Below are 13,735 nucleotides of genomic sequence, written 5' to 3' on the forward strand. Positions count from 1 at the left end.
TGTTCATAAAACTTCTACGGATCTATCAATCAAATGAATCTCCTGGGATATTCACTTTTACCACAAGTTCTTTAACGCACGAGTAATGTAGTTACAGATATACACATACAGTATATCTATCTCTATATAAAAAGCACTCTTGCACAAAAACCAGATTGGCATGAAGCACTCTTGCACACATTCACAAACAAAAAGAGAGAGAGAGAGAGATTGACTTCGTCATTCTGCACCGCTGTCTACGTATCTTTCGCTCGTCACTCTGCATGCAGTCAGTCACTGATAGGCGGATACGACAAGTTCAGCCGATGCACTTGCACAACATCATGCACCGAATTGCAATGATCTACAGTTCTTTTGTTTTCAGTCAAGACAGAAGCCAAAAAATCTGGCGGGAAGTGCAAAGGTTTCCAAAGCTAGCCAAATACACAGTCCACGATGCTGTGGTCTTTCCGAAAATAGGTGACATTTAGGGCCAATTAAGCGTTTATCCATGTCAGCACTACAGTCAATGTAACCGTGGTTTTTGTTTAACATCAGACAACATAGATCACCAGTATAGGAAGTAGAAGGTGGTATGGGAAGAGCTGGCTGACGCACAATTCAAAGACTATGGTTTCCATCTTGGCTCCAAAACAAACGAGCTCTAGTTCCGTCACTGCACAAGAAGCACATAAACGCACTTGCACCACGAATAAAGAGAATGGAATCGTGAAAATGGGTGACAAAGAGTCTTCTATTTAGTTCCAAAATAAATTTTAAAAATGTAATTTGCATAATATACTTCATTGGTTAACAATAACGTAAACACTGTAGGAACAAACAATTTCAAAATAACTAAGAAACTAAAAAAAATACCTGTTCTTGTTAGGAATGCATAACCAAAGTCCAAAGCTGGAGTTGTACTACAAAGTATCCCTATATTGTATTATATAAAAACATACAAATTAGTCTCCCCAAAATTAGCATTTAACTTTATCATAGCCTACCAGCATTTATAAATGATTTCTAAATCCGTGTACTATATTTAAGATTAGGAGTAAATTTGTATTATTTGTTACTAGTTTCAAATACTCCTGATCAAGACGGAAGTGATTGTTACGTCCCTGAATTATGAGAGAACTGCCTAATATTTACATGTATAATAAACATCGTTCTTGAGCCAAAAGTATAAATTGTACCTATATGCAACTAACATTTTGTCATTCAGTAAAGTGAAAATAAACCAAATTCTCGCTTTGCATTTTAAAGAAATTCCAGGTACTGTTATCATCTTTCTAATGCTGGCGAGTATGATCAAGATCTGTTGGCTAAAGTAAGAAATATGCTCATTGAATAGTCTGATCATTTTGGTTATTTTATCATAATACGCTCCAGCCCCAAGAATATTTCCTTTGAATAGGAGTGTGACATCATTCTTTAATTACAGGAGGCAATGCAATTTACTTATTATTTTATTTTTTAAGAGGGCAAATACGCGTCGCTGTTATGCTTCTGCGCCAACAGAAACCCAATTCTAGTCTGGCCCTTTGGAGAAAGTGCAGGTGTGACTGACCATTCCGTTCTTCTGTTGTGGCTTCCACCTGTATCTTCTCGTATTGGTTTTGATCTGTACTCGACTGCTTCATCTATACAGTTATTTCGTCATAGGGTGTGGCACATTTATAATTTCATTCTGATGGACATTGTGAAGGTTGTTGATCAGAAAGGGCGGGTGAGTGAGTATGTGTGAGTGGGTGTAAGTGTGTGTGTACTACTGACACGTGTAGTGCGCGTCCTATGTTTTGATATCTTCCTCGTTGTTCGCATTACATGAATGTCATTAGATTCATTGTTCATGTATGTTCCTCTCGCTATGAAGCGTAGGATTCCTTGAAGAGCTTCGTTTTTTTCTTTCCGCGTTTGTTATTATGCAATAACAAAGATGACCATATAGAACTTACTGTTCTTTTACAGTTATGCCGTAAGGTAGCTTTTTTCCTTTTGGTGTGAGTTGCTGTTGGCCTACTGGGTATTGACCTTCACAGTATATGTGTGTGTGTGTAAGTGTAAATATGAAGACACTTGTGTGTGTGTGTGTGTGTGTTATTGATGATCATGCATACAGTCTATATATTTACATATACATAATATATATATATATATATATATATATATATATATATATATATATATATAGTATATATATATAATATATATAAGTATATATGCATAAATATATGTAAGTAGTAGTATTATATAATATTAATATATATATATGTAATATATATATATCTATTATAATATAATATATATATATAATATATAATATATATATATTATAAATATATATAAATATATATATCATTGCTTTATATGAATTTATAAAATTAATATTACTGTATATATATATAATAATATATATATATATATATATATATATATATATATATCATACACCCATGTATACTTCATCCTTTCAAGTGTTGCATATGATATGTTTACGTTGGAAGTTATGTAATACATAGCATAAAACTATGTATAAATTAAGATTTTGTCATTGCTGACGTAAACAGTGTACTTATTTATGTCTTTAAAAAAAGATGTTTAACTATATAACAAATAGATGAAAAAAATTATTATTAATTATTATTAACTGTGATGGTGACGTCCCGTCGCCACAATGATCAAGTATTTATGTAACTGTGATGGAATGCAAAAAAAAATAATAATAAAATAGATATTATCAATGGTATACCAAGCTACTGTGTATAGATGATCTATAATAGTTTTTTGCGATTTTGTGACGGTTATGTCCGGGTAGTTTATTTTGAAGTGATCTTTAGACGTGGAGTGTCAGGCTTCTGGTCGAAGCATTAGATGCTACATTCAATTCAGATGAAATATATAATATATATTATTAATTTTTCGCCCGTTCATACACTTGGTTCTATTTGCCAAAAGGGTTTTACCCCACGTGGAATTATCCATTAGGTTTTGAAGGTCGATTTCACTTCATTTCATTTCATTTTCTCACAAATTATGTTCAAAAGCAAGACATTGATGTCTATTAACTTGAGTTACTTTCTAATATTGAGTCTGCTAACTTGAGTTACTTTCTAATATAATATATATCTATAAAATGTACAAACACACCTGAGCAGACATCTAATTTGGATACTTTATCTTTCTGTGAAAATAAGTTTCAAATTGTCATTTCAATTCAAAAGTGAAATTAAGTTTTAAGAAAGATTCTAATCCCGATGGAAAGATTTCTTTTACTGTAAAATAGCTGTCATGTATTAGGTGAAAGTAACAGGCAGACGGTTGTCAGCTAATTACATTAATTTGTTAAATAATTAGAATTTAATTCTATGATTTCCATCTATTTTTCTATGACAAGTTTTCTTCTGAATTAATCAATTCTAAGCTCTCTACATAAGTCAAGTGTCGCCACTTTTAATTATCCATTTGCAATCAATTATAAAGTATTTTACGAAAGTATGCGTGCAAAATATAAATATATATGTATGTAAGTGTATATACATGTAAAATATCTAATATATATACATATATTACAAACATATCTATTTATATATATTATATACATAATTTTGCTACATTTTCGTTTTCCACTGCCAAAATTCATAAACGCAGCACAGCTGACATACTAAACAACTCCAGAAGAATATCCCATTCATATCACGAGAAACAGCAGGTACAAAAACTTCGAAGGACACACATGTCTAAAGACCATCAACTTGATACAATGTCGTAACATATAGAGGATATGTCTGCGTCTTCGTCATACATCGCTGTCGCGTGTCTAGAAGTACAGGAGGAAAACTGTTGGGAAAACGAGAGTGAGAGAGAGAGAGACTGTTGGTGTTTGCTTGGGAATTCTGAGGACATATTTATTTCTTCCTTTGGTTGATGAAAGATGGGGAAAGTCTATTTAGAAGAAATCCCATGTGTAATATGTAACGGATTATCTAGAATAAATATTGTACTAATATAGTCTGGTTTGATTCCATCCTGCCTCTGTTTATGTTTGAAATAACATACAACGGTGTCAGATATGAACAATTCTCCTCTTTCTGCAAGACTGCTATGGCTCCCATTTCAACAATTAATAAAAAGTCATAGAGCGCAAAAAATATTTTGGTTCGGATACATGCATACCTTATGCACATTAAAAAATTAACGTTTTGTGTTTTATATATAAAAAAGAAAAAAAGCACCAAAAATTCATACTAAAGAACAAAGACTTTTACAAACGTTTGATATAAGCCTATATCCAGCTCCTCAAGACAGTATAACTTTATTCAGTACACCCAAAACTATCTAATCATACGATAGAATACTCTATCGTTTCCAACTTGGATGACCATACATACAATTAACAACTAAATGATTATGATCAAACGAACTTCTGCAAGCTAAAACCACTGCTTGATCAACTCTACATCCGGCTATTTGAAAGACACGACCCTACAGTCGTTAAAACATGCCCTACTCAGAGGCCAATCTTTTAGAAACTGTAAGACCTAACAAAGTTTCTGAGGAAAATGACGCGTAAAGTCAATACTTGTCCTTACTGTTAGCAGTCATTAGCTACTCTGGTCTTTCCAGTTTGTTACAGCCTCTTTATTATTCTCGACGACATGACGTCAAAAGCTGTATAAACTCGCTAAACGAGACTACGAGATTCTTTATCCATTCCAAATAACTGTCATATCAATGCAAGTACAGCAACTTGAGTAGGTATCTGACCAAAACTAAAAAAAAAAATAAAAATAAAAATAAAAATAATTAAAAAAAAAATGAATGTATGGAAACAGATGTGTCTGATAGATGTTTATACCTCGAAGCAATATCAACACCCAAACTGTCGAGCAATACAGACAGCATGAAACGTAACCTCTGAACCAATAACGTCAGTGAATTCGATGTTTAAAATAATTAAGAAATAATACTGGCTTTGAAACCCAGAAAACTGTCAGAAACAAAACACTTCTAACTGGCTTACTTCAAGAATACAAAACGACTTGTGTATGTTTTCATTATCATGAAGGATACACTCTTGAAAATGGAATAAGAAGCAAGATGTGATTTGCATAGAATAAAAGTATATCTCATTAACCAGGCGTTTTGATTACCGACCACTCGCCCCCCAAACCCAACCCCCTTATATAAAGTTGTTTCTCAACCACATAATGTTTAAAAATCAAGACATTTAGAAGACTTAACCGCATGAGAGCCTATTTAACGACACCATTGACAGCAACTGATATAAAAAAATCTCTACAAAAACACGAAAAGGGAGAGGACTTCAACGATCAACACTAGTTAACTTAAGGTGAGTGTAGATACTTTTTCCAGGTATATCCATTAATGACTGAAACAAGGCCTGAACTAGGACAATTGTGAAAAAAAATTACATATACGATGGTGAGAGTTACTGTAGTTTTGTTTTAGTTGAATAAGTAATATTATACTTATGAAGAAAGATCTCTTTTTAAAGCACTGATCAACGAACTGCAATCGTGAAACACTATATTTTACTATCCTAGGAACCTACACTCAAGATGTACTTATTCACGCCCCAAAAATAGTAGTACAGAGCCTCATAGGAACGTTAAGTGACTGAAAGTTACGCAACTTTAGCCCCTCACAAGTAACGCTGTAACATACTGTAATGATGGAAATCATTTATTTAGCATTTATGACAGTACCCATGGAAATTGGTGGACTGGAAAACCGAATTGGTTTTCATCTTATCAAGATGTTAACTTAGCCACTCGAAGTTGAGATTGTCTATGATCGAGTGTACGTACGTAAGTACGTAACCGTAACCAAGTGCGCAGTTGCATAAGCTCAAATTGCTCTGTTCGAGACGAGTACGGCAACGCTGAGGGGAAACGAATGTATCTCCCCTTATATTCATTTGAAATGACATATTTCTCCCTTGTAAAAGGTATGCACTTGTCGTAGTTTACAATGTATATGTTGCCATAACACTTGGTAGTGTTTCTTTATACTTTTACTTTGATATAACTGCCAATTGCCAAGAATAGTAATGGTACTATTACGTAAGTTGCACCATGTTGAGTTTGCATGTTGTTGCAATTGTACCATCAACTAACTGTAGGTTAAGATGTGAATTAGTCTTCCATATGTTTATAAAAATGTCAGTTCTAGAGAAAATTCCGCCAATGTTATGCCTATAAATTTAGTCAGGCTAACTGCGATGTGTAACAGTAAAGTTAGGCATGAGTAGCATAGCCTAAAGGCCTAACGACTGCATGCTCTTTGGCACAAGATTGCCGTCCTATTACAGGGAACCAGTATAGGGGTCCAATGTAAGAACCTGTGAAAGAATCGGTGTTGGTTCTAACTGGTAGTGAAGGATTACAGCTAGGAATAAGCTGCTTTTACAATGTATCCACCTACTGTTAAGAAGAAATATTAAAAACCCCAGGGGAGCCAGCCTTTCCCTCAACCCTTATGACAACAATGAAGATTCGACCGTCTCCGACGTCAAGTGCCTGTACCAGCTAAGGATAGGCCAAGAAGTATAGTAGCCTAGGCCTCTGAGGTACTTATATTAGCCTATGGTTTGAATTGTTATGTATAGGCTAGTCTGAGTTAATTGTCCTAAAATGCATGGTAGCCTCCGAATGTTTAAGTCAGGACAATTGACATATCAGTACTGTATACATATGCAGTATAGAAAATACATGATAAGAATATCATCAGTAAGATATTTATACATGACATATGGTGGTTTACCCCTACGGAAATTGGTTTTCATTTATCAAGGGCAACCAATTCCTTAATTTATAATAGAGTAGACCTTAAATCCGACAACAACAATACAGGTCCTGCACACAGTAAATACACCCTATCTCTCAACCAGAGACAACTGCTTATCTCTCAACCAGAGATATAAGCTGGACTTTTAATCATTAAGGTCTGCTAACAGACGTACAGAGCAAGTTGTGGGACGCCACCCTTAGGGCGCGTTTCTACTTAACCATCCTAATAACTTTACCAAGTTAAACACTTATGTAAGAATGATCTTAAATTCGGTTAAGATCTAGTCACTCCTCATTAGGGGTATAACCACTTATGATTATTTTTCTCACAAACAATAGTTTACAGCAACATTCAGGTTCATTCAATCAATAACCATAAGCAGGAAAAACGTTCCTTTGAAGATAATATACCTCTTAAAGCATCCTAATGACTAACTTACACATCAGTCACATAACTTGAGCAACTCAACCAGGGTTTGTAAAGCTTTTGGACGGGTAGCTCTTCATACAAAACTCAACTAAGTTCAAACAAAACTCAATGAATAATAAGTTCACTGTACACAAATCAGGTGGTGTCATCATCACATCCATAATCTATGAACATAACAATACTACACATCAGCAGGCTTTATAACAGAACAGTGATAATACGACCTCATCTTACCTTCGTTCTCCTGTGCGCACTGTAAAAGAAAAGAAAAAACGTTGAAATAAAATAAACAGACAAGATAAAACATCGTTATATCCTACTAAACATTGCTCAATATGTTTGTCAAGAGAATAATGATTCTCAGTTTCAAGGTATAAATATGCATTGCTTTACATATATCAAAAACATTAAAATACAAACGTTTGGGAACTGGCAACTAAATACCTATTTGGATCTGCAATTTTACTTATATTCAATTTACACCACTTTTAGAAACGTTTCTAAAGTTAATGGCAAGAGAAAGAAATTATTTTTAATACGCTTTATTGACACAGAAAAAATAGCTTCTTACCACTCAGAATTATTTAACAGTTACAAGTTACAAGAGGTGGAATGTAATGGAATATAAACTTTAAGCCAAAGGCCAAGTGCTGGGACCTAGGAGGCCATTCAGCAATGAAAATGGGACTGGAGAGTAAAGAGGTTTTAAACTCGTAACAGGAGGAAAACTTCGCAGATGCAATGTGAAACAATTGTTAGAATAGGATGTAAAGTCAGATGGAAAAGATAAAATAGAAAGACAGTAAAACGAAGCCATACATGCAAAGGACTGACACGCTGATTTTACCGAGATTGGCATGAACCGGCCAATCTTTATTGTGTATGGGGGGTAAAAATATTTTGCCATCTTAAACGTACTATCTGGTCCTATTCGTTTAGAATTTATCATTGTAAAAACACGGAAAAGAGTCTCTCTAACCATATTGCTTCCATATCACAGATTTGGCAACAAATATGGATGATGCGTAATGATGCTCAAAAAGGTCTCTGCACTATTGCTATATGAAAAAGGAATCTGCTGATCTTACTGGAAGCTTTCAGTGAGTGGGACCAGTAAAAGAATAACAATACAGAGTGCACGTGAAAACAAGGAATTTAAATACATATTAATCTATATGCTTCGTAACTATGATAAATTTATCACTTCATATGCAATATAATACAAACCAATGAATGCGGTTACAACGTAGACTGTTCGAGATTGGCGAGGACAAAATAATATTGATAATAGTATACCATAAGTTATGTATCGTTTTCTATTCTAGAGGAGCCTGTAACGTTTTCTACTACTAATACTTGCTACGGTGTAGCAAAGTAGAGGCTACACTAGTATAACCAATTTACACTAAATATTAAATTTCTTAATTTACACATCCTATTGATATATATGTCGTATTCACTACCTATTTAAACATTAAGGTATTTTTCCTTATCCTTATCGCAACAAAGTAATATGGCCAAAGATAACATCATTTTCGAGTTCACCCAGCTTGAATATTTGTTATAGTTACCCCTAATATCCTCGTATTCTTTAGTGCTGCTTGGATGACTTAACTAAATCTGCACCTAACCATAAAGCTTCAACACTTTCCTGGAGCAAAATTACTATGCATTTCTTGAAGCACTACATGACTTTCCAAATTCATAACAATGTTAAAACTTGATAATGTGTAACTGTAAATGCATAGGGCTCTTTTCAAATCATTTAATCTAAAATATCAACGACTAATCTAATTACTTTCTCTTAGCGAGGCTGTGCTAGCAATAGGGTACATAAGACAGTACTCGTGTGCATATTCACTTACAGACACTTACAATCTCTTATAACGTGCGTGCGTGTGTTTAAAATATTATACTTAACCAGACAGGTTCCTTCACAGAATAAACATTATCTATTTCACTACCGCAATGAGATAAGATGGGGATTGTCAAACAGTGCATTTGAATAAACTACCACCTTGGGCTTTGGCTCACGCACACTTGTACAAATAATAAGTAGAAAAGGAACGTCTTTTCAATATAACATACCCTCTTAGGGGTGCTAACCACTTCCACAGTGGGGAAAAAACGGCATTTGATAATGAATGTGTAGTTCACCATTTAATACGCAATTATACCTTAACAAGTGAAAAGTACAAATTTAAAGCGTGTAATACACAATACCAGGGGGGAAATTACGCACAAACTTTTTTAATACGCTAAAGGGAAAAATGGGCGTATGGAGGGGAGGGAACTTTGAAATTGAATTTGTACAATACGACAATACAGAAATTAAAGTCCACTGATGAATCATGAAAAAAAAAATTTAATGAAAACAAACATGTGTTATATATATACATATATATATATATATACAATATCTATATATATATATTATCTACTATATATATATATATATAATAAATTGATATAATCTTATGATGATAATTTGTCAATTTCACATTAGTAGCCGAATGTATAAAGTCAAAGTGAAGATAAAGTCAATTCAAAACAGTTAAGGCACAGAAGCTATTAACTGGCAAATTATAGGCGGGCCTCCAGAATTACTTACATAATGGTGTTATGAAATGGTTGATTTTCATATTCATGAAAGTGTGCTCGTTTTAAGTTAAAGAAAAAAATTAAACTACACAGTCTGCAGGGCAAAATATATCAGAAAGTAACGCAGGAGAGTAAATCTATAATCTTAAGACATTGCTAAACAATGATTCCGAAAGTCTAAAGGTTAGACAATACATTGGGAGCGATCTGACATACACTGGCCATGAAGTTTTTCCAAGAAGGGTTAAGTCTACATTCACATTTTCCCTCCTTTTCCAAGACCGTCAACCCGCAAGGATAGCAGTGATTACTATGACCTTTCAACCAGACCAACCTTCGACCTTTACACGGCAAAGTTCTTTAAAAACCGAACAACGCACTGTGAATGCAGTTATTATAAGGAAGAATATTATTAAATGCCTTATAAAGCACAAAGCATGTATTGGAATGGAATGGAATATGAAATTTAGGCTTGAAGGCAAGCACTGGAATCCAGATGGATTATTCAACGCTATAATGAATTTGGTTTGAGGCGAAATGGTGATGAATTTATAAATTAAAAGAGTAAAATAAAGGTGATTTTAATATTATGGTAAAAACTGATACCCCCCATAAAATCTATAACGCTGCATTTCGCGTGCAAAATTTATACATACATACCATACACATAGGTACATATGCACATAAACATACTTATAAAAACAACTTCAAGTGTATATACTACACTTGGCCTTGTACCAAGAGGTCAAATATTAAATTTCATTAAAAAGGTTAATGTCTTTGAGGAATCCAACAACATTATTAACTGCAACATCCGGACCAAGCAGTTCTGCTATATCCCTGCCTGCTAACCCATGACTGCCTTGCTGCAGAACACCTATGGCAATGTTATATAATGTGCTCCACAGTAAGAGGGGAGTCACACTGCATACAAACTGGTGCAGTTACAAAACATGTATTGATTAATGAAATAATTAAGGATCTTTGACTGAGGTAACAGGCGAAATAACTGTCTTGTCTTTCAGAGGTATTACGAAAACAGCTATGTATATATATATATATATATATATATATATATATATATATATATATATATATATATAGTATATTATATGTGTGTGTGTGTGTGTGTGTGTGTGTGATAGTGGTGTGGGTGTGTGTGTGTGGTGTGGTGTGTTGTGTGTGTGTGTGCTATATATATATGTGTATATATTTATATATATATATAATATATATATATATAGTATGGTATGTATGTATGTATGTATAACTGAATCACGAAAGTTTGGAACGTGATAAATCATAAATAAGGGTGTAAGCCACGAAGGAAAAATAAATAACGGGGTTTCTGCAAGATCTTTCGACTCAAACGTCCTTTACTCAGCAGATAAAGTTTATCTGCTGAGTAAAGGACGTTTGAGTCGAAAGATCTTGCAGAAACTCCGTTGTTTATTTTTCCTTCGTGGCTTATACCTTTATATATATATATATATATATATATATATATATATATATATATATATATATATATATATATATGTGTGTGTGTGTGTGTGTGTGTATATATATATAATGTCCCCAAGGCCAGAGAAGAAAGAAATCCATGTAAAACCATTTTCCCATGAGAGAGAGAGAGAGAGAGAGAGAGAGAGAGAGAGAGAGAGAGAGAGAGAGTGTATCACGTGATGAGTTAGGAATAATAGTAATAATACTTCCACAAACGGAGACTCCTTGAACTTTCCGCCTTCAAATATTTCTCCCAGATGTCAAAAAGTTCATAACAATTATTCCGCGTCCAATACCGCTGACCTTTGCTTAACCGTAAACGGCTGCTGCCTGAGGTCAAGCATTCAGAAAGAACCGGATAACGACGTCGACGCAGATAAAGGTTTGACAGAGCTCTCGGCTGCTATAACAACTATTCCCCTCAATCTTAATCGCGTTTCGAATGATATATATTTATATTATAAAACTACACACTTTCCTATACCAGGGATGAACCTTAACAAGGTTACATTCTCCCACACATACAGCTCATCAACAGCGCGTCAATACCCGAACAAACACTGTGCCATTCACCTCAATCTTACAGGCATGTAATAGCATATAAAATTGAGGCCAAAGGCCAAAAACAGGGAACGTATGAGGTCATTCAGCGCTGAAAGGGAAACTGAGAGTAAAAAGATGTGAAGGTGCAACAGCGTAACGCGAAAAAAAAAAACCTCGCAGCTGAAACATGAAACAAAAATGTTGGGAGAGGTTGGAAAGGAAGATGGAAGCATGGAAGGGAACGGAGTTGCAGTAAAAGGAATGACAGGGGTTCCAGCTGGGGCCGAAGGGACGCTGCAAAGAACAAGTAAGGCCTACAGTGCACCGCATGAGGTGCACTGACAGCGCTATCCGCCTACGGGATAAAGGCGACTCCTGTCTAAAAACACGAAAACAATTACTGCCACATGCATATTTACACTTCCGATAAGTGGACAGTGCAGGAAACTTACAAAACATCACCAAATTCACACACCAACACAGAAGACTCCATCAGTACGGTGTCAAAATCAGGTCCACACTCTGCACCACTCTCTTTCTTACACGAACTCTCGTGCTTTCAATATGTCTTGCACAACATCCAGTGATTTTCAAGTCTTACTCGCCTCTTCCAAGCTAACACTACCAGATCATTATACGTATTTTAATTCCACCGATCTATTTTACTCCATTCTTTCCACACGACCAAGCAACTTACAACGCTATCCTTTCATCTAAGGTAACCTTGGATCAGGTACTACACCTTGGAATTGTGACGTTAAGCCTTCACACCAAAATGGTTCAAAATAAATAACACCCCACCAAAATCAACAAGGTTTCGCACCTAGAAACTCATAAGTTAACAACACACACTAAGGCCCAGTCTTTTTGTCTGCTATTCAGAGCCTATCCAGCTTTCCCTTATGAGGAGTAAAATTACACAGGATTAACCGCAAATAAAAATAAGTCTGACGGAGATACAGTTCTTTCCTACGGTTAAACCAAATTATTACAAGATCACCTAAGATATATATATATAATATATATATATATATATATATATATATATATATATATATATATGTATATATATATATAATAAAAGGAGCCCATAAAAACACCAAAATATAGAGAGAAAAATACTATATTTCAGGGACTGCTGTCTCCCTCTTCAGGTAGATGAATGAGAAAAGTTTACAGGAAAGGTGGTATTTATACCAAGAGATCCATCCACAGGTTAGCCCATTTAGGTCACTCCCGCTGATAATCTTCCTTTAATCTTGGTTGAATGAAAATCTTGTCGATCACATCTGAATCCCATGCTCCTTTTGAGATGTTCATTACCTGCCTCTCTTTTATTAAGGCCAATTCCATCACTTGACTCTTGTACCAGCAGTTGCTGCTATAAATTATATGTGACAAATTCCAGTTTATTCTATGGTTATGTTCATTTATATGGTTGAAAATAGCTGAGTTCTGTTGTCCATACCTAACCAACCGTTTGTGTTGTATTAATCTCTGGGGAAGTGATTTTCCTGTAAATCCGATGTAAGATCGGTCACAGTCCTGGCATGGGATTTCGTAAACCCCTGTGTCCTTGGGGGATGTCTTTTGTTGGACGTTAATCAGGGATTTGGCTAAGGTGTTTGGGTAAGTAACTGCAAAAAGGTTAGATTTTCTGAGGGTCTGAGTCACCGTCTTAATCCTGTCCAGATGTGGAATTTTTATTTTATTGTTGGGTGTATCTCTGGTCTTGTCTTGAGGGGGTTGGTAGAAAATTACGTTTGCTTTGTGAATTGCTTTCTCAATTATATGGTCAGGATACTTTAAAGACAAAAGTTGCTTACAAATTAGTTCAATTCTTTTTCCAGGAAATCTGGGG

The 13,735-nt window shown here is 34.7% G+C and overlaps 1 long non-coding RNA gene across 2 annotated transcripts in view; it reads right to left on the reverse strand.

Moving 5' to 3' along the window:
• The window catches only part of LOC135207984 (uncharacterized), a 399,748-nt gene that overhangs the window by 267,348 nt on the left and 118,665 nt on the right, over positions 1–13,735 (reverse strand). For both annotated transcript variants that reach the window (XR_010313093.1, XR_010313092.1), the window contains exon 5: positions 7,459–7,477. This is a non-coding gene — a long non-coding RNA (uncharacterized LOC135207984). The remainder of the gene's footprint in view (positions 1–7,458; positions 7,478–13,735) is intronic.

The sequence above is a fragment of the Macrobrachium nipponense genome, chromosome 34 (assembly GCF_015104395.2).
Source record: "Macrobrachium nipponense isolate FS-2020 chromosome 34, ASM1510439v2, whole genome shotgun sequence".
NCBI classification, from domain to species: Eukaryota; Metazoa; Arthropoda; class Malacostraca; order Decapoda; family Palaemonidae; genus Macrobrachium; species Macrobrachium nipponense.